This window comes from Aythya fuligula, chromosome 1 (genome assembly GCF_009819795.1).
Source record: "Aythya fuligula isolate bAytFul2 chromosome 1, bAytFul2.pri, whole genome shotgun sequence".
Lineage (NCBI taxonomy): Eukaryota > Metazoa > Chordata > Aves > Anseriformes > Anatidae > Aythya > Aythya fuligula.
The window spans coordinates 41604051-41630997 of record NC_045559.1 but is presented as its reverse complement, the minus strand read 5'-3'; the positions used below and the strand labels follow the sequence as shown (position 1 = coordinate 41630997).

The 26947-nt window shown below is 37.0% G+C and overlaps 1 long non-coding RNA gene across 1 annotated transcript; it reads left to right on the top strand.

The window, feature by feature from the left end:
• The first annotated feature begins 348 nt into the window (after positions 1–348).
• On the top strand, positions 349–26947 carry LOC116487742. Its single transcript, XR_004253100.1, has 5 exons — positions 349–454; positions 2261–2549; positions 9084–9272; positions 16131–16280; positions 26922–26947. It is a non-coding gene; the product is annotated as an uncharacterized LOC116487742 (long non-coding RNA).

The following is a 26947-nucleotide window of genomic DNA, read 5'->3' as shown; positions in this document are numbered from 1 at the left end:
GCGGGCAGGCGGCGCGCCGGGCGTTAAGTTCGGGCGGCGGTGGGCGCCGGCGGGCAGGGCGAGGCGAGGCGGAGGCGGCCCGGGGGCTGCGCGGCGCCGGGAGCGCCGCCACACTGCAGCGTCTCCAGGAATCCCTCCCGCGAGAGGCAGCCCATCACCCCCGGCCCACCGCCCTCATTGGCTGGGGGGCGGGGAGAACGGAGCCGCCGGCCAATCGCGCGGCGCCCAGCATGGGTGGAGCCGCCGCGCCGGCCTCGCCCATCCCGCGGCCGCCCGGTCCCCGGCCGCCCCGTCGGGCGGGGCCGGGCGCCGAGGGCATCCCCGCGCGGCCGCGCGCACCCCGTTCCGTGCGCGGCCCCGCGCGGCCCCGCGCACCGCTGCGGGAAGCGGAGGCGGTGGCGGTGGCGACCCACCGGTGCTGGGCTCGCCCCGGAGCAGCCCGCATCGCCCCCAGGTAAGGGCCCGCAGCGGGTAACTCGATTCCCGGGGGGCGTCCCCGCCGAGCCGCAGCTTTGATTAACGCCGGGCTGCGAAACGTAACCGTGACACGTTCAATTAAGGGAAGCGCACTCCTACTTTTAATTAGATCTGTCCTATTTATCTGGTGTTTAATGCAACATAAAGAGCTGTCCGGGCTCCAGAGGGAAATGGGAATAGATTTAGATGTAAGTTTGGCTTTTAGAAGCACGGAGGGCTAAAGTTCTTCGTTCTTCAGCATCTGTTATTGCTGCATCTGTACCTCAGTGTCACGAGAGGAAATTCTCATCTCAGTTGCAAGACTGTAAAAATAATAGGGTGATATTTAGGTAAGACTTTTCCATAACCTTTAATGATGGGTACCCAAGATGCAGGTTCTAGCCCAGACTCGATACACAGTGGTGCAGCATGGTGCTGAATTACATTTATTTTCAGAAAACTTGAGCAAGAGGTGATGTGTCCGACAGCCATGTAGTTGGCTTCCCCTAGCACACACAAGAGTGACAGTCATCTAAATTATAGTTTAATCTGATGAACAGGAAATCCTGGCAAACAGGGGAGCCCCTTCTGCATGCCAATATTAGCAGGTACCTGAGAAAGTCAAGAAGCTCCCTGGCATGTCTCAGAAGTGAGTGATTTAACTGTGCCTTCCCCAAACCATCATCATGCTGTCGTTCCCCAGCCATACTTTTGTGGTGGCATTTGCCTCTGAAAATCGCAGCCCTTTACCAGCTCAGTTCACTTACACGTTTTCTGATACCACCAGAGTTGGACGTGCTCTTAGGTCTGTTAGTCATGTTACGACTCTTGTACGGGCACATTTGGTCGTGAGAGAGAAGACAGGAAAGGAAAGCAAGTAACTGCTCCTGCTGAGCTACCTAAAGGAGAAGCCAACATAATTTAACCTGTGCATACAGACATACAGTCACCTGTGCCCAGATCACCCGGTACAATTTAAAAAATATGACTCCTTCTCTCTCCCAGTACTGCAGATCTCAAGGACTGTTTTCTCTGGGATCATTTATCTGTTCAGTTAAAAAATAAATAAAATAAAAAAATGTCAATGCTAATAACTATATGGACTTGATACTGTGCTCCTAACAGCCACACAGCCAGACGTCTGAGAGAGTCTGGTGTTTGCAAGGCATGACACTTCATATCCTGTCTTTGTATTTGAGCAAAGACAAAAAACCATCGTTTAAGCCCGATGACTTTTTCATAGTTCACAGACAGTAAGGAAAAGAAATGCTATATAGCAGTAGCCCTGAAGAGTGTATACCATCCCTTTCTTGCTCTCTGCCTGTCACAGAGCATACACAATTAATCTGCACACACACTTATATACGTATATACTTTTTTTAAGGACAAATTTGGTAGGGGCTGGCAGGTTGTGGGAGATACTGCACCTAATCTTTTCCGAGCTTGATAATTTGCATTGGAGAAATTGCTGCAAAAGTTTCATTCCTTCTAGCACACACACTTGCTTTGGTTCCTTTCAGGCCCCGAAGCTTCTTCATGCAGAAAGAGGTCTCCAGTCCTGCAAGCCAGTTTTATTTCACTACTGCATCCTCAAGGAAATAGACAGTTACTGTTGAGTCGTGGTCTTTAATTTAACCCAAGGATGCTGTGGAACTTGAGGGATGATGTATGTATCCTGAATGGGCAAGGACATTCTAGAAGAGCTTAGAAATGTTTGATGAGCACTGGGAGTGGTAGCCAAGTGCTAGATACTAACTCAAAAAAACACAGCTCATTGTATTTATTATTGTTATGTCTTTCACAGTTTTATTCAGGGAAGAAGAAGGTGTCCTGTCATGAGAAAATGGAAGAAATATGCAGTGAGAGAAGATGATGTTCTAAAACTGTCCTTTTTTTTTTTTAATGTGCATCAAAAGAGAACATTAAGTAGTGTCTACAATTTAAAAGATTTATCAAGAACCCCGATAAGTACAAATTAAGAACCTGACTCTGATCCATCCTTCATATTCCTTGTTTTTAATTTAGACTTCAACTGAGCCAGAGGTACAGGAGCATCTGGGAAGAATCTGAATAAAACAGCAAGAGCAGAAATGGTGCAGTGTTTGCCTTTGCCATTTTTATTTTTCATTCTCTATATACTATGGCTTCAAAATAAAACCTCAAGATTAGAAAGCAATATGAGCCATAAAAGCTAAGTTTTGAAAGTAAAAGACTCCCATTTGCTCCATAAACAGGGAAGAAGCCTGCGCCAGAGCCAATGAAACTGAAGTATTCTCAGGCCTGTCCTGGCAATTTTTATGGCATATAAAGAGCAGGTACTAGAATGACAGTCGCTGAAGTGAGGCAAATTAAGGAGCAACAGAAGTTGTAGCATATCAGAAAGAGCAGTCAGGGCTCTGGCTTTGGGCCCACGATGCTATTGGTTGTCTTTTGTACATCAGCCATTGTGTGACCAAGTATCACCACTGCCACAATTAGATGTACAAGGTGCGGAGTCAGGCAACTCACGAGGGCAAATCAGCAGAAGATGAATGAGATGAATGAGCATGTTAATTTACTTATCAGGCAGAATTTACTTATCAGGCAGAATTTAGAACTGTAAAATAACACTGATTGAATTGTGTCATCATGACGAAATTATTCACCAGCCTTGTGTTGCTCAAGATCACAGGTACCTATTTTTAACTGAAAGATGCTTTTACTTTTTTTCTTCATTGTCATGCTATTTTATTCCAATTTTTCTTTTGGTTTGGCATTTTCTAAAGTTTTTCATTCTAAGACTAGTTTGTATGTCTGAAGACAAAAGAATTAGCTTTTGTTTAGGGGAATGGGTCAGCATTTAAACAGAAGTTCTCTGATTGCATGAGTTCAAGCACAGATGTCTTAAACTTCTCATCTTAGCAAATGAAACACCCAGTCTTTATTGTTTTTATTCCCAGTTGACTGTGAATCCAAGGGCTGGCACATACAGCTGAAAATTAAAAACTTGGAATCCCACGTTAGGGCACTGTCATCCCACTGAGTTCAGTGAAGTTTCCACAGTACATACTAGGTGATGATGATGTATTTAGAATTCACATTCTTAGTCAGGAAGCCAAGTCTGCATTAGGAGAATATGAAACATGAAAACAAAGTGAGAAAGCTAAGTCCCAAATGTGAGAATTAACCTTCTGTAAAACAAGTAAATACTAGAGTAAATTCATGGCTGTACACTACTAACAAAAGCAAGTGTGTCATATAAAGTATATTATGAAGGTGATTTTTGGAGCAACGTGTGAGACTGTGAGTTGGATAGAGGGAATAGATAAAAGTGTTGTTGTTTTCTTATCATAGCTAAAATTCAAAGGGTAAAATCAAATAACTTGTTAGTCCACTGACTATTTGTCTCAATGTGTCATTTTGATTTCATTGTTTTCTTGTGTTTGATCTGCACACATCTGCTGCTTCTAAGTTGTTTAGGCAGAGATGGTCTTTTTTGATCTGCACTTATGTAGCAGCTAAAACAGAGAGCTCCTGCTTTCTGCCCTGGGCTTCTGGACACTGCAGTAGTATAAATGAAGATGGAAATACTCTTTTATGAAGGAGTATTCAAGAGTAGTCAAACCAACTTGCATGTGTTTTGTGCAGATGTCATCCATGTAATGCAGGGACAGATCTGAGTCAGTGTCAGTCTGTTCCCCTGTAGATGGTGCCCCTTGTTCAGGGATTCAGTTTTGGGTTGCCAGCTAAATTTCCCTAATCTTCTTCTGCACTTTTAAAATCAGTTTTCTCCCAAGTGGTGTTCACAGTGGTACTCCAGAAAAACAGCATTTTCAGTGCGGGTAGGACGAAGAGGACTGAAGTCCTGGTTTTCCCTTCAGGTACAGTCTCCTCTATAAAATGAATAACTACTAAGCTGTGGCTTCCAGAGTGTCCAGGTATTATTAATATCCAATCTTACCCAATGGTGGTAAGTGTTATGGCTTCCCCAGTGTGAAATTTCTAGTCACTGGTGACCACATGCATCATATGGATGACTGTAATAAAAAGAATGGCAAGTGTGATTTCTGATTTAATTCTGAGGAGCTGACAAAGCACAAGGAAGAGCTGTGTTTTCAACCTGAAGAAGAGGAGGCTCAGGGCTTTGTTACCAATATTTATAAATACTCAAAGGGAGGGTGCAGAGAGGACAGAGCTGGGCTCTTCTCAGTGGTGCCCAGTGCCAGGACAAGAGGCAACGGTCACAAAATGAAACACAAGAGGTTCCATCTGAACATCAAGAAACAATTCTTTACTGTGCATGTGACAGAGCACTGGAATAAGCTGCCCAGCGAGGTAGAAGTCTTCAAAAGCCACCTGGGCATGGCCCTTGGCAGTCTGCTCCAGGTGGCCCTGCTTGGGCAGGGCTTGGGCCTGTCGGGCTCCAGAGGCCCCTGCCAGCCTCAGCCACTCAGGGATTCTATGTAATGGCAGTTATTGTTACCTCTGCAGAGAGGGTCGAGATTTAAACTTTGTCTTTGCAGTTTGCCACAATATATATGAGACATTCCTGTCATTCTGCAGTCTCCAGTACAAAATAGGGATGACATTGATTCAGTTCTGAGAGCCTCAAATAAGTTGCCTGTGTAAGTGCAAAATATGCTTAATGTTCACAACACCCTGAGAGCAGAGTAAAGATGAATATACATAATAGAATATACCATTGAAATGCATTTAAAACCTTATCACTTCAAGCTTCCTGAACTTGATGTCTCTAATTTGAGATCTCCACAAAACCTTCATCATGCAGCAGACGTATAGCAAAGATACACCAAAAAGCCGGCCTAGCCATGAAGCATGACAAGTTCTACACTAGCAATTCAGAGGAGGCAAAAACATTAATGTGAAGAAAAAATGGGATAGTTACTAGGGTACAAAACTAGTTAATATATTTTAAATTTCAAGAAGTACTTCTGAATATCAGTACTCTGATAAATAAATGATTTTGTATGTACCTCACACAGTCATTTCATTCAAAGGCACAGTGAAATTATCCTATTATTTATATTTTAAATGCCAAACCATAAAGGTGTCAGGATATTTTTTACAGCAGTCACCATTTCATAATATTTTCTGTCCTTTTTAAAAAATATATGTATTTCCCTTACAGAAATGCAGTTGCTTTACAATTCTGATGTTTAGACTATTGTTCTGTGTAAAAGCTTGCAAAACACATGGATAAATGAACTGGAAATTATATGTCATTAATATAATTAGGAGAGAAGAATTTTTAATTTCAGTTTCTTCATAGCTATGTTTTAGCCTAAATGCAATACAGTAAACTAGTTACCTCTGACAATTCTATCTGTCAGCGCCATTTTGTTTGCAGACGAAAATGCTTGTTTTGTTTCCCACATTGCTTTTCTGTAGCTTTCAAATCGGATGAGCAGAAGAAGGGAATAGAGCTTTCTGACTGTAATTGTGTTGTTAAGATGTTAAGGTCAGTGGTAGTGTCACTTCTGCAAATCCTGACAGTTATTTATCCAAGTCAAACCTGATTTTTTAATCATTACAATATGTCTTCTTTTCTTTTTTTCTTCTTTTTTATTTTTTTATTTTATTTATTTTTTTTTTATTTTTCTTTCTGCCTTTTAAAAAACTTAGGTGAATAAAATATAAAACCTACCCAGTAAGCTTAATTCTCCTCACAATTGCACAGGTATAAATTTCTAGTAGATTTTCTGTTTTAAAAGCACAGTTTCCACAACTGCTATCTTCTATAAATCAAGCTATCTTAGAGACCCAAAGAAGTTAATGTAGCAGTGAATAATTTTAATTCAAACCCTCAGTTTAAATGTGAAGTTTTAAGGGAATGCAGACTTCATTAGCACACTGGGGACATAGTTTCTTCCTTACTCAGTAGTTCTTTGTCTGGGGCAGTACCACCTTCCTCAGGTGCTCATAAATCCATGAATGAAAATCCCCTGACATCTTCCTAGCTTTTTGCTTTTGACCTTTTTAGTTACCAGTCCTCTACTTTTCCTTCTCTGTTCACCTGAGAATATATTTTCATTATTTTCATTATGTTCAGTCTGTTCACCTGAGAATATATTTTGTGGTGACATTGCTAATCCTAAGTGTGAAATGATCTGGACAATCACAATTGTTCTCTTCATCCTTGACATTGAACCCATTTCTGCAAGGTTTCTTTCTTTTAGGGATGGAGGTAAAAGCAGAATTATGACTGATACTGAAGAATGACAATATATTGCTCCATGCTGAGTAATGGAAAACTCACTAAGCTATTGTTTTGTTTTTAATTCTTGTTTGTACCTTAAGAGAAGTAACTAGTCAGGAATGTTATTTAATGGTAAGAAAAAAAAAAAAAAAGAAGAATAAAAGTAGACTCAAAGCAATTTAGGACAGACATGATAAAGTATAAAGATCCTCGTCACTAGAAGCTCATCCTTGCCAACACTGAAATCAGACTAAGAGATTTCTAGCTTAAGCTCTGTAATTTGATCCTAGGGAAAAGTTCAGCCCAGAGGAATGTTTGGTACTAATTAGTTTAAGGATTTTGACCAGTATCTTCTTGTCCTTAAGTGCGGATTTTCAAAGAAATGGTGATTTCATATGATCTTTGATGTTGGAATTCTAAATTAAAATGTTCTTTCTGAAGATGAAAGCCTAGATTAAGTTATTCTGAGATTTACAGTGGACTCCTTTTTGCCTTAACTTTCTTCCTTCTGCTGGAATCTATGACCCCCACTTTCCCCACCATAAACACAGAAAGGAATTGTAATTATTATTCCTTCATAAATACAAAGGTATCTGCAGAATTACCTCAGGGATTTATTAGAGCAACAGTCATTCCTCTGAAATTACAAAAGGCCTGTTCAATGCTAAGGTGTTTGTTTGTTTATTTGTTTTTAACTAACTCTTCACTTTTGCTTTCCTTTTGAATGTTATTAAGCTTTACTTCTGACCAGACTGATTTTTTAAAGGAAAATGGTCATGCCTTTTTTTTTTTTTTTTTTTTTTTGGTTACAGGGGAAAAATGTCCATGAAAAGATTTATATTAGCTTGCCTTCCCTTGTACTTGAATTTAAACAGAACTTGTTTTGATTTTTCTTGCAGTCACTTCTAAAAAAACCTTGGCAGTTTTCTTTGAGTAAAAAAAGGTTATTTGCTGAAGTTATTTACAGTTTAATTACCAGTTTAATTACAATCTAATGTCTTGTTTACTGTGACACTCTCTACTCTGCAGGCTGAGCTGAAATAGATTACAGAAGCCACAATGGCAATAGATTCACCTTTGTTTGGAGTTGGACAGTCTCCTGCTGCTGTCAGCAGAGAAGCCCTGGAAAACAGTACCGACCCTCTAGGGTTGATTAAATGTGAAGAATCACAGAATGGCCAAGGTTGGAAGGGACCTCTGAAGATCATCTAGTCCAACCCCCCTTCCAAGCAGGATCACCTAGAACACATTGTGCAGGATGGCATCCAGGCAGATTTTGAATATCTCCAGAGAAGGAGACTCTACAGCTTCTCTGGGCAACCTGTTCCAGTGCTCTGTCACGCTCACAGTAAAGAGGTGCCCCCCTTATATTCTGCCAGAACTGTGCTTCAGTTTGTGCCCATTGTCCCTCATCCTGTCGCTGAGCACAACTTAAAAGATATTGGCTCCATCCTCTTGACACCCTCTCCTCAGATATTTATACACACTGATGAGGTCTCCCCTCAGTCTTCTCTTTTCTAGGCTAAACGGGCCCAGCTCTCTCAGCCTGTCTTTGTATGACAGGTGCTTCAGTCCTCTAGTCATCTTTGTAGTCCTCCTCTGCAACAGTAGTACAGAATTAGTCCATGAATCACCTCTGCAAAAGCATATATAGATGGATAACTTGTTACGGATCTATATTTATACTCATGCTTTACACGTTCATTCAAATAATCCAACCTTGGAGTAGATATCACAGCATCTCTTCTTCCTTGCTTTTTCTGTCTACATTCTCATCATACATTGGAAACGTCCTTTCCAAGCTGTCATGCACAAATTCATACTGAGATGGAAGGATGGTACCTTTATTTTTTACAATGAAGTATTATGCTTTCTAGTATGCTTACCTCTACTACAGCAGTAGTAAAGCTAGTATTGTGGCAGTTAAGCTAGTAGAGCAGTAGTAAAAAATAAAATACTAAATTAATATAGAAGCAAAATAAAAATAGTATATTTAGTAAAAATAAATTTGTCTATAAAGTAAAATAAATACACTAAGGTAAACAAAGTAGTAAACTAGTGTAGCAGTAGTAAAGCCAGTATAGCAATGAACAGACACTTCTAATGGCATGAGAACATACTGTGAATTTGAAGATTGTTTTGGAATTGGAAGGGCTTTTGTGCTGTCTGGAAGAAGATGAAAAAGGCTCTTTCCAACATTATTCTTTTTAACATCAAGGGATTGCTGGAATACCCTGAAGCAACCTTAAAATATGCAACAGTCTTTCACTTTCTAGAACTATATTTTTAATATAATTTCAGTAACAGTTCCTTTTATAGTTCCTATTTCTCCCAGAAAGTTATGTATATATATATTTTTTTAATTTTATTTATTTATTTATAATGCATTCTTCCATGAAAGGAAGTATAACAGAGTAATCTTTGTCTTCAGATCATACCACCTGAGACAGAGTTGAAGGGTTGACTGAATTAGAATTCTTTTAATAAGCCACAGAAAAGTGACTAATATCATCAAAAACGAAATCTCTGCAGCTCTTGCTGGAGCCATCAGCTCTACCTGAGTTTGGATATTATTACTATTCATCATCAATATCCTCTGCCTCAGGATGTTATTTCTAAGGTGATTTTCTCATCAGTATTTTTTTCCATTTTGGTTTCTTATCTTGACTTCTATATCTCTGCCATAATATTTATAATGTTCCACACAGGAACAGTAATTAAACTTTTGTGTTGCTCTGTGCCTTCAGCCTCTAATGCACTGTATAATGTTATAGTCCTAAAGTAGGAGAGTCAGAATCCTCTACTGTAGACTTCTGGGAAATTTTCTAGAAGTATATTCTGATTTGAATCATGTAATAAATTGCACTGACATGCGACTGTACTGATAATGGTGTACCAAGATCTCTTTGCAGATATGACAGAAATCTGGGACCTTTGTGATTTAGAATTTATAAAATTGAGCTCTTTGTGAAAGAGTCCAGATAATCAGAAGTCTGAGACTGCTTATAACCAGTTCTCTTTTCAATTCTTCATAATTGATCCCCTGTCTGTTTTTAATTGTTATGTAGATGTGGGTACTATCATGTAAATGAAGGTATCTTTATACTTCAAGTATTTTCTGGCCTTTGTTCTTCATAGTGTGAGATGCATTTGGCTGAGAGAGTACTTTGTATTATCATTTCATTTCCATGCCTTGTTTGTATTTAACATCATCATTTTGCTACAAGTTTTCTGAAGTTCTTCCTCCATTTCTCCTTCTGTAACACTGCATGTAATATTTAAATAGCATTTGAGCTAGACTTCCTGTATATGACTCACTCAGCTTGCATTATTTAGCCTAAATTTTCCATTACTAAACTCCCCAAAAATCTATTGCTTACAAGATGACTGATGGTTTTGGAACTTACCTTATTGTTTTCCATTTGGGCATCTTAATGGACCCTCAGCTGGTTTAATAGACTCTGTACTTTTCCAATTAGAACGAATTTATGACTGTGAAACTAGTTTGATCTTTGACTATCCTAACTTCTCAGATTCATCCCTTTTAGTTAAATGCCTTAATTGGCTTCTGTTTCTTTACATATTATCTTGATCACAATGACCCCAAGAATATTGTCTCTTCACTTGAACATGCTGATCTAGCAGCCTGATTTAATGTTGACATAGATGCCTACTCAGAAGTTGCTGAATCACAGATTCCTTTCCAGAAATTGGCTTCATATATTTATTTATTTTTTTTGGTATTTCCTTCACAGTTTCCTGTTGATGCATAATTCAGCTTTAAAACAATGTTTATATTAAAAATAGAAGAAATGTTATGTTTGTGTTATTATAGTTTGCTTTAAAGTCAATTTACCACTCTTTCTTCAAGTCCAAAGAAGTTCAAATAATAAGCACAAAAACACTGCTTAAGGAAGAAAAAAAGCTCTAAGTTTCTAAAAATGCTTACCTTGTTTTCACTTCTCAAATATTGAGGTTGGCTGTTTTCTTGGCAGAACCAGTTTGCTGTTAAAACTAAGAGCTAGAACCTGTGTTCCAAACACAAAGACATGTTTAGAGAAAGGTCATCATGCAGTGGGACACAAAGCCACACTATTACAAAGGTTCAAATTTACCTAAGAATTGAGATCCTCCGTGCTTTTGTTGATGCTCAGTCTCTGAATAATTTAAGAAAGACAGTTGATCTGAAAATAGGAGATTACCAGTGACTCTTCACTGGAAATGCAAGATGGTAGGGAGGTGGAAGAGGACACTAAAGACACTAGATTCAAGTTTCCGTGCTGTAGCCATCTGTGCTACAGCATCTAGTCAGGAACTGTTTTGTTGAGGTTGGGATCATGGGTTATAGGTAGGGCTCCAGGGCTGCTTCTGGGCTTGGAAGAGCAAGCCTGATCCCACTCCATCACCCAATGTATTGGGTAAGAGGCTCAGAAATCACATTCACATCAGGGCTGTGCCTGCCTCAAGCAGTATCTGTTGTAATGGATATAACATGAATACCAATCAGAAAAGATTCAGTTTTAAAAACTGATTTGCATGAAGCCTCTCTCAGCAGCTGTCAGGAGCTGCTAGGTTGGGCTAGAACCATATAACATCCTGCTTATGCACTAACGCTCAGATGTTTTGTTATTAAAATGTCAGTCATGTTATATCACTAGAACATGTTTAGCATAACTGTTTTGCATTGACATCTATATGTTTCTGATGTTTATTCTGCATAACCCTTTATCTCTGTTCCCACCATGATTTCAGTCTTCTCTTCTGCCGTTTTTATTTTTAAATCATATATAGCTTGTAGTTTGAAAGTCAGTCTGCTTAGCTTTTAAAGCACATCTTTCTTTTTCAAATTAGAAGGAGAAATGGTAGAATCAATGAAATTTAGATGAGATTTAGGAAATTGAATATTTATTTGCAGAATTCAGATGTTCTCTTTTTCACAGTCAAAATTTGCAAGCCAGTTTAGTAGTGACTGTTTCCCAAAACATACATACTATCATTTCAGAAAATAAGTTGTTTTGAAAACAAGTTGTGTGGAATGATGCAATATGAAATGACTCATGCAGTTTAAACTGCATTCCAAATTAAAATTAATATACCACATCTTTTTTACCATATTTCAAATGCATAGTTCTTAAAAATGGTGTAAATTGGTGTTGTAATTTACCCATAATAAAAACATCAAGTGGAAATCAAAATTTTACTTCAGTCAACTCAGTGTCTCTTGACATTCAGCACTCTTCCTACAGCTCCGCTCTGAGCCTCAAGATTTCATGAACATTTCAGATTTATTTTGTACTTGTTTTACATTTGTGGCTAGCTTAAAAACATTGCACAGTAAAGCCTGAAAAACAACAACAGCCAGGTATCAGATAACACATGAGCAAATATGATCCTTTATTTATTTATTTATATTTTTTTATAAATTTCATCTTCAAGATACTCTTTTGGGATTTAGGATTTTATATCTTTTGTTTGAATAGTCGCAGTTGTTAATACTAAAGATTCTAAAATCCTCTGCAATCCAGTTGCAATGCCAATACACAGGAATTTACATGTACTAAACTCTTAACAAATATTTATTAGAAAGAAAGGGATGAGCAAAAAAATCATTTGACTTTACATGTCTGTTCCAAAGACACATAATACATTTTTCTGCACTCATATTCATTATTTTAAGGTAAACACTGAACAGCCATTATTCTAACATTCTTATTAAAAGCTTCAGCAGCTTCTAAACAAAACAGGAGATTAGTAGAAAGTAGTAGCAGTAGTAGCATCTGCCTTGAATGGTAAAATCCAGGTAAAACCAATAGTATAGGACAGGTACCTTGGCTTCAACAGAATCCCTGTCTAAAACCACGAAAGAGGATTTCATCTGATAATCTTCAGGATGACTTTGCATATTCTGGAAATTTCCCAAGAGACCTTCCCAGGGGGTGCCTTATCCTCTGTATCATCATCATCATCTACCTAACTGCACTGGATTTGCTTAGGTGCAGCAGCTTCTTTGTGCACTTTAGTAGTTTGGTGTGAACATGACGCACATTCTGGCTTATGCTGAATACATGTGGTTGTTTTAATGGAGAAGATAAAGTAATTAACTCTATATTGCACATCAGAAAGCCCATTTGAATGTTTGTGTCAAGCTATATACCTGCTCACGTAAGATTTACTTCTATACATTTCCTGTAATCTGCTTTCTGGACTTCTAGAACTCCACAGCTTTTCTTGGCTTAAGGTTTTCCTTACTCTTTAATGGCCTATTCTTATTCCTTTAACTATTCAGGTTAATATCATATTAATTCGGTCTAGAATTCATACACTTCTAAGGAGTCTATGCAGAATCTGTAAAAAACAATTGCTAAGAATTTAGACATTTTCAAATCCTTAGGTATGCACATATCCATAATGGTTCTTAATATCTTGGCCTTTGTATTTCCTGTGCAATCATTTCACTTTGTCACAAGTTGTCTGAGTTAAATTAGATGCTACCCATTTCTGAGTGATACAATGAGTAATACACTTCAAATGTGTCCTACAGTGGTGGCATAGATCACAGTGCTATTTACAGTTGAACCAGGGCATGGCGGCAATCCTGCAGGTTTCACAAGAAGCCGGTTTGACATCTAACCCATGAGATTTCAGAGCTGGAATACAGGCAAGCTTGGACACGTAGATATTTTGTGGACAAATAAAGAAGGAATGATGAAAAAAGTACATTTTGGTAGTCATCCTTCACTCTAAATAAATTGTATTACATAATGATTAACAGATTTAATTTCTTTAGCTCTGAGACTACTAGAATGCAGGTTTCTTCTCTCAAATCAAGTCATTTTCTCAAAAAAGTATGTCATTTTTTCTGTGAAAAATAAATGCATCAACACATCTGCTCAAAGGAACAAAGCAGGACGCTTGTCTCCTTCATGAATGATTTTGAAACTTCTGGACAAAAGAACGCCAGTGTAATAAAAAAGAATCCTGTTCTGCCTATGGGCAGTATATAAAGGAAAAGGGCACTTACATAAGTAAACTTTATTTTAGAAACTATAAAAGGAAAAAGGTGAGGAAAAAGTCAGAAAAGAAAGCCTTGCTGGCTACAATAGGTATCAAGGGTCTTGATTATAAATTGAGCTCTAGATGATGATTGATGAAAATCAAGATGAAAATTTTCTAGATGAAAATTTAGATGATTTTCTGGCTATAGGTACAGCTTTCAGGATTCAAAACTGACTTTGTTAACTTGGTGAATTAATAAAAGGCTCCAACTCTGACCTGATTCTCACTGGTTAGCAGTAAGTCTTTTGGCCTGCAGGACAGACATCCAACCAGGAAAGCTTTGGAGAGATTTTTAAAATGGAAGACAAGTTTTTGTTTCCCTTCCAAATAGGACTTTATTTTGGCTTATCTACCTTTTTATCTGATTGCCTGCCATTTTCTTTTGCCCTTCCCATTTGTCTTCTTTTAAATAATCTTTCTTTAGTATAGCTAACCCAAAATATTCTTGATTCAGTTATGCTGGCAGAAAATGCCAATCTGTTTTAAATCACATTCTATAGGAATATATTTGTTTCAATGAAACTACAGCTGAAAGCAATTATGGGGATTTGGAATCCCTGTAACAAAATTAAAATTAAAAAATCCTGGGAGCTCTTCTAGCTACAAAGCTTTAAGTTAGTGGCACTCTCGTGGGAATTGAGTTCATGTCCCTGTTCCATCCAAATTGGAACCAGAATTGGAACTGAAAATTGGATCGGGGTCATCTGCATTTCAGGAAAGTGTCTTGCTTGGTAAGCCAGTAAGTCAACATCTTCAATTCATCAAACGTTTTTCATTTAAATAATTCCTGAATAAGAAGGCTTCAGCTTCATGCTTCATGCAGAGGAGACACTTGTACCTGGTCCCCCACATTCTCCTGACTCTCCTAAGCCATGTGGCAATTCTAAGAACAGTCTCTCAGTTTCGATAGACCCACTCCTTCCTAGTAAACTAATAACATCAAAGGCTTTGCTAAACAGTATTTCTGTATGCCAGCTGGCATTTCTGTGAAGATCTGGGTTGCCACTGACGATAGCACTGCAGAGATGTTCTGTCAGGTCCCACAGATGGAGCTTAGAAACATGGAGAGGGAACTGGAGAGATGCAGGTTCCCCAGACTCCCTTGACACCTATCCTCAGTTCCTGGGTCCAAGACTGGAAAGTGGAGGAGAGAAGAAAGATGGGGGACTTGCCCCCACATAAGATGGGAAACAGAATTAGCTTGGAGCAGTTTTTTTTTTTTTTTTTTTTTTTTTTCTTAGGGGGAAAGGCTGGTAAATGGAAATTTAGAAATTTGTCATCTTATTTGAAATATTGAACTCTGTGTTTATTTCATTCTCTCTCTGGATTTACAAGAACTATTTTCATCCAAAGTAAAATAAAAAGCACAGGCAAAGTAGCATGTGTGGCAACCAGCTTCTTCCTGTCTCATAGAGGCCTATTATGAAGGCCTATTTTCACTTGCCTTTTTCTCCCCAAAGAGATGTTAAACTCAGTTTTTAAAGGGCTTTATGGTATAATCAAACCAGCTCAGCACAGCAGGCATTCGCATCTTTTTCTCATATTATTATAAAGTCCGCTTTCAAGTATGTTTGTATCCCATTGCATTTTGGGAATTCTGGAGATTATAAATAAAAGTGTCTTCTTTTCTTGAAAGAACCTCACGGCAGGTTCTTTTAACAAATGCTTTTCTGCACAACATTAGAGAATGCAGTGTAAAGTTCACTCTTATGGGAAAAATGTTCCTCCCACTTATCAAAGACTTATTTTAGGCACATGAGTTTAAGACATACCTTTAAAAGGTTGACTTTTTGAAAAGCACAACAAACCCTTTGTCTTCTCAATTTACATGTTTACTTTGTCACTTCCAGGCTATAACTTAATTAGATTGTTGCTTGTTTACTTATTGCACATATTTTCTAAAGCACACAGATGAACCTTAAAATAGCATTTGTTCACCTGGAGTCAGCATATGGGCATGACCTTATCAGAAATTGCCAGATGGATATAGGCAGGCAGCAAGAGAGCTATGTGAAAAGTAGAGATTTTCATTTGCACTTTTTGACAAGGCTTTCTGAGAGATGTGAAAAAGATTGTTAGTCCTTCTTCAGTGAAGGCTGGATTCACACTCACAAACAAATCCAATGGGAAATTCATATTAAGTCTGCCAGATTTGTCCTGTGAAATGACAGATTTGTATGCAAATAAGACCATTAGGATTTCAGGGAAAATAGTGGTGATTTAATTCATTTAGTTAAAAGTTTTCAGCTAACCCTGAGATGTTATACAATACTTCATGGAGGGTTGGTTATATAGAAAACTCAGAAATTCTGAGAATTCCAGAAAAAGTTCCACCCAAAAGGAAAGCAATTATGACATGTTCAAAATGCCAACTAACTGGTTATACAAGACACTTTCATTATTTATTTATTTTTTTTTTAAGTGTATGCTAGGTGTCTTCTCTCCCACATATCTGCAACAAAATGAGGACGATCAGAAGAAAAAAATGGGAATTAATCATAATTGTTGCTGAAATAAGAAGATGATAACCAACAGCCCTCTTCATTGATGAAAGCAATAACATTTTCCATGGGTAAGATATGTACTTTCAGGAATGTGACTCACAAACAGAAAATCAATAAGGAGAAAGTTCAAATTCTGCTGCCTGTGTACTAAATGTGTGCTGAGCAAAATAAGAGCTTACTAGGCAGATCTGCAGTCTATTGAGTTTTGCAATACTTCTCAGTTTGAATCTGGTGTAGAAGCAGCCCAGCTGGAATTGAGACTTACTATGCACTCCCACTGTGTAGTTTCACAAACTAACAAGAGAAAATGAGTTTTTTTTGAAAAAATATGGGAAATAGCTTGTAAAAAGAATGCTTCTTCCTCTGAAGAAATGGGCTCTCAATTATTTTCAGAGCTGATTGCAACAAGAATTCGACACATCATACACATCAGCAGGGAGGAAAAAGTATGATCATTGCTGTTGGTACACAAATGTTTATAAACCTCTTCTGAAAAAGTTTTACCCACAGAATCAAAATGTAAGATAGTTTTAAAATCAGCTGCATCCTAGTTCAGTAAATGTTTACCTTTACTACTGCCTAATAAATGCGTGTTCATGTTTTTGCTCTTGCCAACTACCACTGAATTAAATTAAAAATATATAGGCTATTATTTTTCAGAATCAATGACTTCACAGAACATTATAATAGGAACTCAAAGAACCCACTGAGTTCAGTTTTAATTTTATAATATTTTGTTTAATAATGTCTATTAAAACATCCATTAAAAGAACATCATGCTAATTTAACTGGGAACATATAATAGATGCCATTGGAAAGCTTCCATTAAATTAATGTTAGAGACTTAATGTCTTAAATAGATGTTGTTATTAACAATATCTTAAATAGATGCTGCTATGAAAAAAAAGTAATGCAACATTAATTAAAGGAAAGCTAGGAATTCACTGACAAAAGTTCTTACTGAACAGACACCAAACTATTAGCAATAACAAAATATTTTCCTCTTTGGTTCTCTATTTTTACATTCCCCCCCCCTATTTTCCCTTCACAGTACCACACTATGTAATTACAAAAATGCATATAAAACATGTTCTACCACAGGGATAGAAAGATTTTTAGTTTCTTTCTCTCATATTTTTTAATTCAAAGTTCAAAAGAGCCAAAGAAGTCTTCATTCCCCCCTCTTTTTTTTTTTAATGCTAATTTCTGTATACTTATTGGCATATATCTATCATTTTCAAGATATTCTTTTTTCATTCCATCTAGTTCAGAATAGTCCATAAAGCTATAAAGCTACTGAAGAGCAAGAAAAGAAATGACAACATTTGTATGATGATACTTGACTGCTGTTAGACAGAAACATATATGTAGGTCTCATCACATACACTGATGATGGAGCTGAAGAAAGTGCAAAACAATGTAAAAGTCAAAAGACCTGGCTTATTACAAATCTGTTATCATCTATCACACTGTTAACATATCTTAGAGATAATATCCATGTTAATAAGGCATTTCCTCACCTTGAAATGCAAGTTAAAGTTCTCTCTTAACGCAGGGATGGAATACAAGATAACTTCATTTTTCAGCTTGAAAGTCATTGCTATTCTCTGTCATCATAGAACTGGAAAAAAGAAAACAAAACAAAACAAACAAACAAACAAAAAAGAGCAGAAATAAATACATGGGAAAGAAAATATCATGAAGATAATGCTCATAGTCACATCTCCAATAGAAAACAAGATTTACATCACGTTGTAGACTCATATTTCCTGACATTTGTCCTAGCATATTATGATCAAAGAACTAAAGCAGTCACAGGGAAACACCATAGGAAGGATTAAATTAAATGATTATGTAAACTTCTGAAGGAAGACAGCTTTCACTGCACATCCTGACTGCTAGAAACGTTTTAGAGTATATTTAGAGGCTGCCTCTTTTTTCAGGCTCCTGCTTAGGACCCCCTGATGCTTTTAGCTCATTTTATTAGTTATGCATTGCCCTACAGTTACCATCCCCTTGAACTGAACTGGCTGCCAAACTAACAGCTGATGCTTGTAACATGTTCACCAGAGCCAGCCAGGAAGACACCATGACCAAGCTGCAAAGAAGGGTAAAGTCTTACAAAGTCCAGTGGAGTAATAGTGGAGTAATATTAGCTTGATAGGTGATTAAAAATCTCAGGGACAGTGCTGAGAAGAAACAATACACTGTGTACCAAATCTCTATATTTCTAGTAAAGAATTATTCCAAGGAAGTAAGAGAGTTTTACATTAAAAAAAAAAAAAAAAAAAAAAAAAAAAAGACTCCCCTGCTCTAACTCCAGTTGCTTAATATATTTCAGGCAGGGAATTCAATTCAGTGAAAGCTAAGCGAATTGAACACTGAAAGGATTTTTAAAACAGATTGGACAGGTTTATAGCCTATGTAAAACAAAAATAATCAAATCTTATTCATGTACTAAACTGATTACCTTCAACTACAGTACTGCACAACTGGCAAGGTCATGACAGAATGGGAGGAAGGCTGAAAAAGGTAGTTGGATCACATTTAGCCCAACACTGGCTGGGATATTTCCAGATGAAAAGAACAGGGAGAAAGTGTGGCTGATGCTCACATTAATAGATCTTTCCTTCAAGCAGAAGATTATCTGATGTTTTATGACGTGTTTTTTCTTTGTTTGTTTTTGGTTTTGTTTGTTTTTAACTTCCCATTTTCATTTTACTTTGTAGAACTAGTTACAACTGATTGCCAAAAATAGATATGGGATATATGTGGTGTTATTTGGCAGTTATCAGCCACCAAGCTCTCTAAAGAAGTCTTTTGTTTTTTAACTCACAGGCTGTCCCTTATCTTCATTCCCTTCAGAGGAAAAGATACTTTTAAAAATCATGCCCATCTCCTACAACCTGAATTATCCAAACCCTTACATCTCTGAATATCAACCGGGCAAAAAGAGCAAAGGGAATAATAAATGACATTATGTCACACTTTACACTTGTTTTGAACAGGTTCACCAAAGAAAGCAGTGAAGAATCAGACTTCGGTTGTCTTTACATGCAGTTATAGAGGCCTTTTGTAGAGGCTAGTTAAAAAAAAAAAAATATATATATATATATATATATATATTAATTGTCATAAAGGTGTTGCTGCCATTGGTAGGGGGTTGGAATTATATGATCTTTAAGGTCCTTTCCAACCCAAATTGTGCTGTGATTCTGTGTGATAAAATTAATGCATAACATTTTACCTATGCATCTTGGATAATAAATAGAGAGAAGAGTAGGTAGATAATGTATTAATGACTGCCAGCTAGTGAAGTTACACTTCACTGAAGTGAGTGGTATTTAAAATTTGCCTGACTGAGATTCTCTGAGATGACCCATGCTTATTTTATTTTTATTTTTAATTTAAAATGACCTCTGAGGAAATATTTGGTGTTTCTTTATACTGTGTTTATTACAAGAATTCAGGGCTATAAAAACAAACTCATGTGTGCAAGTATATGAACTAAAATTGATTAAAATTTTGTAGACATGATTTTTTCATAAAAATTTGCAAACAAATGCAGTAAAATGTTTTTATTAATATTTTAAATCACTATTTTGAACCATTTATCAATTTATAATTAACAAGCTGCTTTTCTCAATTTCAGATATTCAACAGTATTTTAGAAACATTTTAGCCAGCCAAAGCACATATCATAATAAAAAATAAAGTAATGAACTTTTATTAAACTTATGGCTCCCACAAAGAGGGGAAAAATCCATTCTGAGTGTTAAGAAGCTGAAGTGGTTTTAGATCTCTCAAAACTCTCATATTTTTAAGCTCTTAAATTAATACCAATAGAAAGAAAACACAGATTCATGCATTGTCTCTCTGACAAAAAAAAAAAAAAGCTTAATCTGTAGTACACTGTTAGAAATAAAAAACTTCAACAAATGGCCTAGGCAATAAAGGAGTTCCTGAATCTAATGTCTGAGTCACTCCTTGCATTTCATGGTTCCCCTCAATATTAAAGCCCACTGCAGAGCCACACATCAGTCAATGAATTCCAGTGACAAACCGTTCAGAACAAAAATAATCACTTATTAAAGATTCCTTAATTTTGATGGTTAAAATGTCCATGAAGCAGGAGGATGTGTTTTGAGAGTTGGCACTGGTAAGCAGCAAGGCTGTCATGGAAGAGCCAGCCTGGAAAATGATCTTGGGTTGAATGGCAGAGTTTATTCATGTTATATTCACAAAGGAAATAAATGCATAGAAAGACAAAGTAATTTTTTATAAAATATTTATTCTTTTTTAAAAGGAAAAAATTAGATAAACATTGACAAAATGAAGGAATTGTTCGGGTTTAACAACCAGACAGGTCTTCAGTACTTGCATGCAAAGGAAGATTTAAATTCCTTCCAGACCATGGATGAGAAACAGTCTAGAATTTATATACCAAATGACATTGACGTAAAAAAAAACTTCCAGACTAGTGCTCTGCTAGTAGACTGATTACTTTCAAGAAGGGCATTTCAGAAAAAGTAGAAAGCATATTCAGAAGGGAAGACTGGTTAGTAAAAAAATACTCATTTAAGGGATCAAAAAGTGTATGCAGAGACAAGTAGAGCTTAGGGATATGGTTTAGTGGGGATTGTTAGCGTTAGGTAGAGGTTGGACTCGATGATCTTGAGGTCTCTTCCAACCTAGGAATTCTGTGATTCTGTGATTCGATGAAGAGAGGATTTGGAAATAAATAAATAAATAAATAAATAAATAAATAAATAAATAAATAAATAAAAAAAAGGTTCTTCAGCAATACAAGTGAAAAGAGAACGAATATACAGGGGGGTTCATAGAGTAGAAAAAGAAAGCAAACATACAAGCTTTGGCAGGATGATTTTGGTACAATGAAGAATTTGTTGTTTTTCAGAACAGAACTAGGAAAAAACTAGGAGATCAAAATATGAGGGCAATACAAAAAAAATGGGTATAGACATCTCCACCAGTTTTGGTAGAATAACCATACAAGCTTACATGTTCAACAGTGTGCATTTTTAATAAGTCATTTCAGTAAGAAGTGCTACAATACAACTGAAGAATGGAAAAAAGTAGTAATAATACTTTCAGTAGACATTAAACATAAATCAAGCAAGTACAAACTTGTTATTTTGTCTGCATATGGTAAGAAAAAAAAATGAATATGACCAAAAAATGTCCAAAAGTAGATTGTGTGAGAGTGGTCTGATAACTCATTTTCTGGATAAACTCAACACATCCAACCTTAAATGTGTTAATATGTGAAGCACTGGATACTAAGTTAAATGGAAAATTGTCAGTGAAGTTGGAGAAGCCAGCCTCTAATAAAAAGGGGAATAAAATGACCTATCCAAGGGAGATAGTAATGAGTAGCGAAGAAAGAACAGTAGTAGGCTGAAGGAAGGTAGTTAGTTGTTTTTCAAGGGGTTCGATTTTCTCTGATAATTTCACTAATAAGAGTTGCACCAGCAATAGGTAAAAATTTTCTAGTGATTAAAAGGCAAAACAGAGAATGAGCGGAGTAGCAAGGATCTAGAACAGCCTTCCTAGGAAGATGGAGCTCTATACATCCTTCAGGACTAGATACAATAATTGCTATAAAGGCAATGATTACATCTGATGACAGAGGTCACTTTCAGATATTGCATTCACCATGATGCTTCAGAACCAAAAAGCCTACTTCAACCTTTTATTTTAATTTGCATTTCACAAAACACATGCTAAACTGGCATGGATATTACTTCCCATTTGGATGCATAAGTAGTTTACGTGTTCTTTGAACAGTCTGCCCACAGTATACAGATGCTCTGGAGTTAGAAAGATAGTGCTTGTAAATCTGACTGGATTCACTTGCCAGCTTTACAGTGCCAGTGAAGCTTGTAACATATGCACTGGGACACAACACTCATACCAGATCAGACAGAACAAGAATAAAGATTGGTTAGATATTTTGGCAAGGCAATAGGGATGCAAACAGAGCATATGCCAACAGTACTTAATCTAACATTTTACCATGGAATTCTCAGTCTAGATTCAAATGTACTGCCTGTTCTTCCTTCCAAATTAACCAAACTTTGCATCTCATAACTATTTTACTAATAGATCTTTAGATCTATTCGCTTTAGATCCCCCAGATGCTAAACTCCAGCTGGAAAGGTGACATGTGAGCTCAGCTGCTCATCTAGAAAGCAAGAAAGGTTTTTCATATATCACCAGGATTTTCTAGATGATGCTTCATGTCTTGGAGAGCAGCACAAAGAATTGGTGGAGTCCATATTCTGTTCATCCTGTACCAGCTAGCACCAACAAGTGAAATTGCACATTCTGCAAACAAAAAAGTTAGCGCAGGTTGATTCTTGTATTTTGTTGTTGTTGTTGCTGTTATTGTTTTACTCCAGGTTGTGTGCTAGGTTTTAACTGAACTCAGATCTGAGTAGAATTACATTTAAGAACCCTTTCTTTAAAACCGATTGTGTTCTTAACTTTAATTCATTGCACTTCAGGAAATTGTCCTGTTCTGCTGGAGGTGTAATTAGTGGTATGACCGCTCTGTTGTGCCAGCTCTTCAGTGAAAACATAGCCTAATACTATATCTTTTCTGCAGAGTTAATGTCAGTGCTAGGAATTAACTTGTTAAGAACTAAATGGTTTTTGCTGTATTTGTGAGCAGGCATTTAACAGACATGCTCCCTCTCCTAGGTTTTAAGTTTACAATGAAGCCTTCAGAAGCCTGGATGGAAAGGCTGCTTTGCTTCTGCCTCTGGCACAGATTCTCTTACTGTAGCTTTTAAACTGCTTCACTGTTCTCCTTTCTCCCTTGATTATATATTCATACATAAAAGTAAGTGTGGAGTAAGTGTCTGCCTTATAAATGCAGTGTCCCTGAATGTAGAGCTGTTATCTGCAGAGAACATTTATTCATTGAGGGCCTGCAAGGCCACTGTGTGAGCAGTAATATAATCTGACTGCAGCTTCATGTAGCTGAGGGTAGCCATTCCACCAAGCCTTACAGTTACTGACCTCAGGAATGCTGTGTTTACAGCGAGTAACAGAAAGGCACCAGACCCAAGAACAGGTGGCCTTGAGTTGTGTGAACAGCCTACAGGGTTTTAAACAGTTCTGATTTATTCAGTGTGACAGTCCCTGTATAATAAGGTTAAACTTGGAGATTGCAAAAAATATGAAGTTTCCACTTTTTTTTGTGTGTGTGTGAATATGATAAGGAAAATAGGTTATAGCTTTTCGTGTAAGTGATTGACATGCACTCCATCATCACTTTAAGGTTCTGAACAGCACTGCTCATACGCACATCCTGTTTCCCCTACTATTCCACAATCTCTCAGCCAACAGATCTCAGGTAGAACTTCTCCTGTCTTGAACCCCAGTTGATTCTTCTTTAAAATTTGCTACCTTCTACCATTGTGGTCATGTTCCTAATAATCTCAGACTAATAAATAAGTAGCACTGAAACAAATTATTGAGCTATCTTTTTATTTTTCTGTTTTCCTTTTTTTCCTTTTTCCTCTTTTCCTTTATTTATATCTGGATTTTGTCAAATTTAGATCCCAATTCTTCAATCAAATCAATACATTCAGTGGAACTATAAAATAGGCAGGCAGGTCCACCCACAAAAACAAGCAAGTAAACAAACAAACAAAAACAAAACAAACAAACAAACAAAAACCACACACCAAAAAATAAACAAGCAAACAAAGAATAAAAACACCACAAAATCTTTATCTAGAAAGCTCCCTTGGACAAGAACCTTTCATGCTTACCTTTGCCATACTCCCACCGAGGTAAATAAGACATTTCACTAAAACATCCTTTGCTCTGGTCTTAAACACATTTGTTCTTGTCTCAACAAAGCTGCCTGTTGTTGACAAAACTTTAGCAACTACAGCTTGCTCTTGGGGTTAAACATAATCAGTTATGTTTTCAGTATATAATAATAAAAGACCTGGCTGAATATAAACAACAGACTAACTTGTTCCATTTGTTACCTCTAAAATATTAGAAGTTGTGAGGTAAAAATACAAAATGTATATATAGAAAACTTTGACAACTTGGCAAAAGCATATCCCTGTGAAACTCTTTCTTGCTAGATGTTTCTTTCAGAGAAGCTCACCTGCACTGACTTGTTGATGGGGCTGTGACACAACCATATTGGCACTGAGTACGCTGGGCACTTCTGCTCTAAAATGGCTCTGTCAAAGCCTCTAAGTGCAGTTCTCAGTCCTGTCATGAAGATGTCTGAACTTTGCTTTCAGCAATAAGGAAAATCTTGGTAGAACAAAAATTCTTTCAATTTTTCCACTTTGCTGTACATTAATTCTTATTTACTCTTAGCTTCACACCCATGAGGAAGTCTTTGACATTTCCAGTCCTGGGCCTTTTTAGATGGGCCATTGCCATGGCTTCTCTAAATTCCCATGTCTTCATTCATGACCTGATTTGTTCTCTCTGACCCACAGCAGAAGATTTCTGAAATACCCATGTACATTTAGAATAACACTGCTATTCCGCACCATTATGGCAGCAGACTGTATTCTATACTGGCCTTTTGTCAGCTTTTTGTCAGCTTTCAAGTCAATGACCAGCTACAGGGCCTTGGAGACAAAGAAAAAACCTTTCTTTCTTGATGAGCGGCCAAGTTTACACCTCACCCAAAACAGTCATTTGAAACCCACAGCCTGAAACCATTTAGAAAAGGTCTTACCGGTATGCAAAGTGGCCATTCTCCAGGTGAATTATAAGATAGCCTTGGAATTGCCTGTAATTATTAGTATCTTAAACATAATCACAGAATCACAGAATTTCTAGGTTGGAAGAGACCTCAAGATCATCGAGTCCAACCTCTGACCTAACACTAACGAGTCCTCCACTAAACCATATCACCAAGCTCTACATCTAAACGTCTTTGATGATCAATAAGGCAGCCCAAAGATTTTAAGAAGGTGGGAAAGATCATACTGGGACATTTCCATCTTCTGTTAAACCACAAATATACATGAAGCATTTTCTGCCCTCTCTCATTGCTCCACATGATTTTATGCTAAACAAAGTAGAAGCAGAAGGTAACCCCAATGATTTTCCATGTGATATTTATTTTTTCATTTTATTCAAAGCCCCTGTTACTTATCTTCTTTGATCCTATCTATTTTTTATTCACTTACAACACACTGTCACCACCTTAAAAATCATGTGAGTACTAGCAGCACTGTAAGCATTATTCAGCAAAGCACATATATTCCAAGGTTTCACATGCCCCTGCAAGATCAATTTTTACAGAATGATCTGGAAAAAAATCTTTTTTTTTTTTTTCTTTCTTTCTTTCTTGGAATTCTGCTAGTATTGTGCTTCTGTTCTTACTGAAGTTACAATAGTAATATAGAAAATGTGTTTTGGCTTTTTGGCTTCTATATTTTTTTTGTTATTATTTGTTTGTTTGTTTGTTTTTGTCTTGATAAAGTATCACTAGGAAATCTCTTTGTCTGATAAAGTGATGGAATCACATTAATATTTGATATAAGAAAGGTAGATGAAAGCAGGCAGAAAAAAATGCAATGTAAAAGCAAAGCAATCAGGTGTTCTGAAAAGATTATGTTTTTTATTTAAAAAAGCCATGTTCATCTCCAATCAAAAGTCAGGGATAGAAATTGAGAAGAATTTGAGCCGCACCATTTGCTCCAGAAGTAGTCTTTTCACCTATCCTCTTCATCCATGTTTCTTTTCCATATAACTTGGTTGGGTGGGAGAAGAGGTAATAAAATGCAATGAGGAAAGGTGGGCATGGCATTTTTGTTCCCTGGGAAATAGGTATCACACTTCTACAAATCAGCATGCTGTAGCTGTCTGGGCTCATTTTGCATGTCAAACTAAATTACAGTGCAAATTTTCTTCCTCCATTTGCTTATTTTAAGCTCTAGCTAATTACAAATGTTTAATAGTCTTACCAAGATCACCCTGTGGAAACATTAGAAAAATAGTCTTTTGCTTAGCATTGTGACTACAAGGTATTTTTAAGGTGAATGTGGAGTGCTGTGTGTGTACCCATAAGGTACATACAAACATATGTTTGTGTGTGAGTGTGTGCATATATGTATATGCATGCAGTACTACAGATCTTACAAGGAAAACAAGGTAAGGAATTTAAGGATGACAAAAATAAAATTGTTTGGTGTGAATATAAAGGCTCCAGGAAGCATGAGGCAGCTTTATTCCAGTATATTGATCCCTATCCATTTATGGAAGAAAATTTCTGTCTTTTTTTACGATACTTCCAAATTTCAATTAACTTCCTTCACAACTGTTTTGTGCAGTTAATTTCTCTAAGCTACTGGTTATCTCTCTTTTTGCTGTGGATTTATACAGTGCTTACCATAATGCATCACTGATGCTCACTATAAGCGAACACTGAATAAGCCAAGGAACTGAGTAGATTTTAACTGCTTTAAAGTACATTAGGTAGCATTCATCATTGACAGAATGTTTACCAAGTCCTTTGGGGAAGGGGGTTCTTTCTTTTTCTTTCCTGCAGATTTTCTTAACAGACAGATTCGTGAACTGCTTATTGAATTCCAACCTACAGTTCATGAATCACTTAGATGCTGGCCTGATTAAATAATAACAAGACCATTTCCATATAAATGGACTCATTATTATGGTACTTTCAATATTTTCAGATGGCTGTTACAGAAAAAAAAAAAAA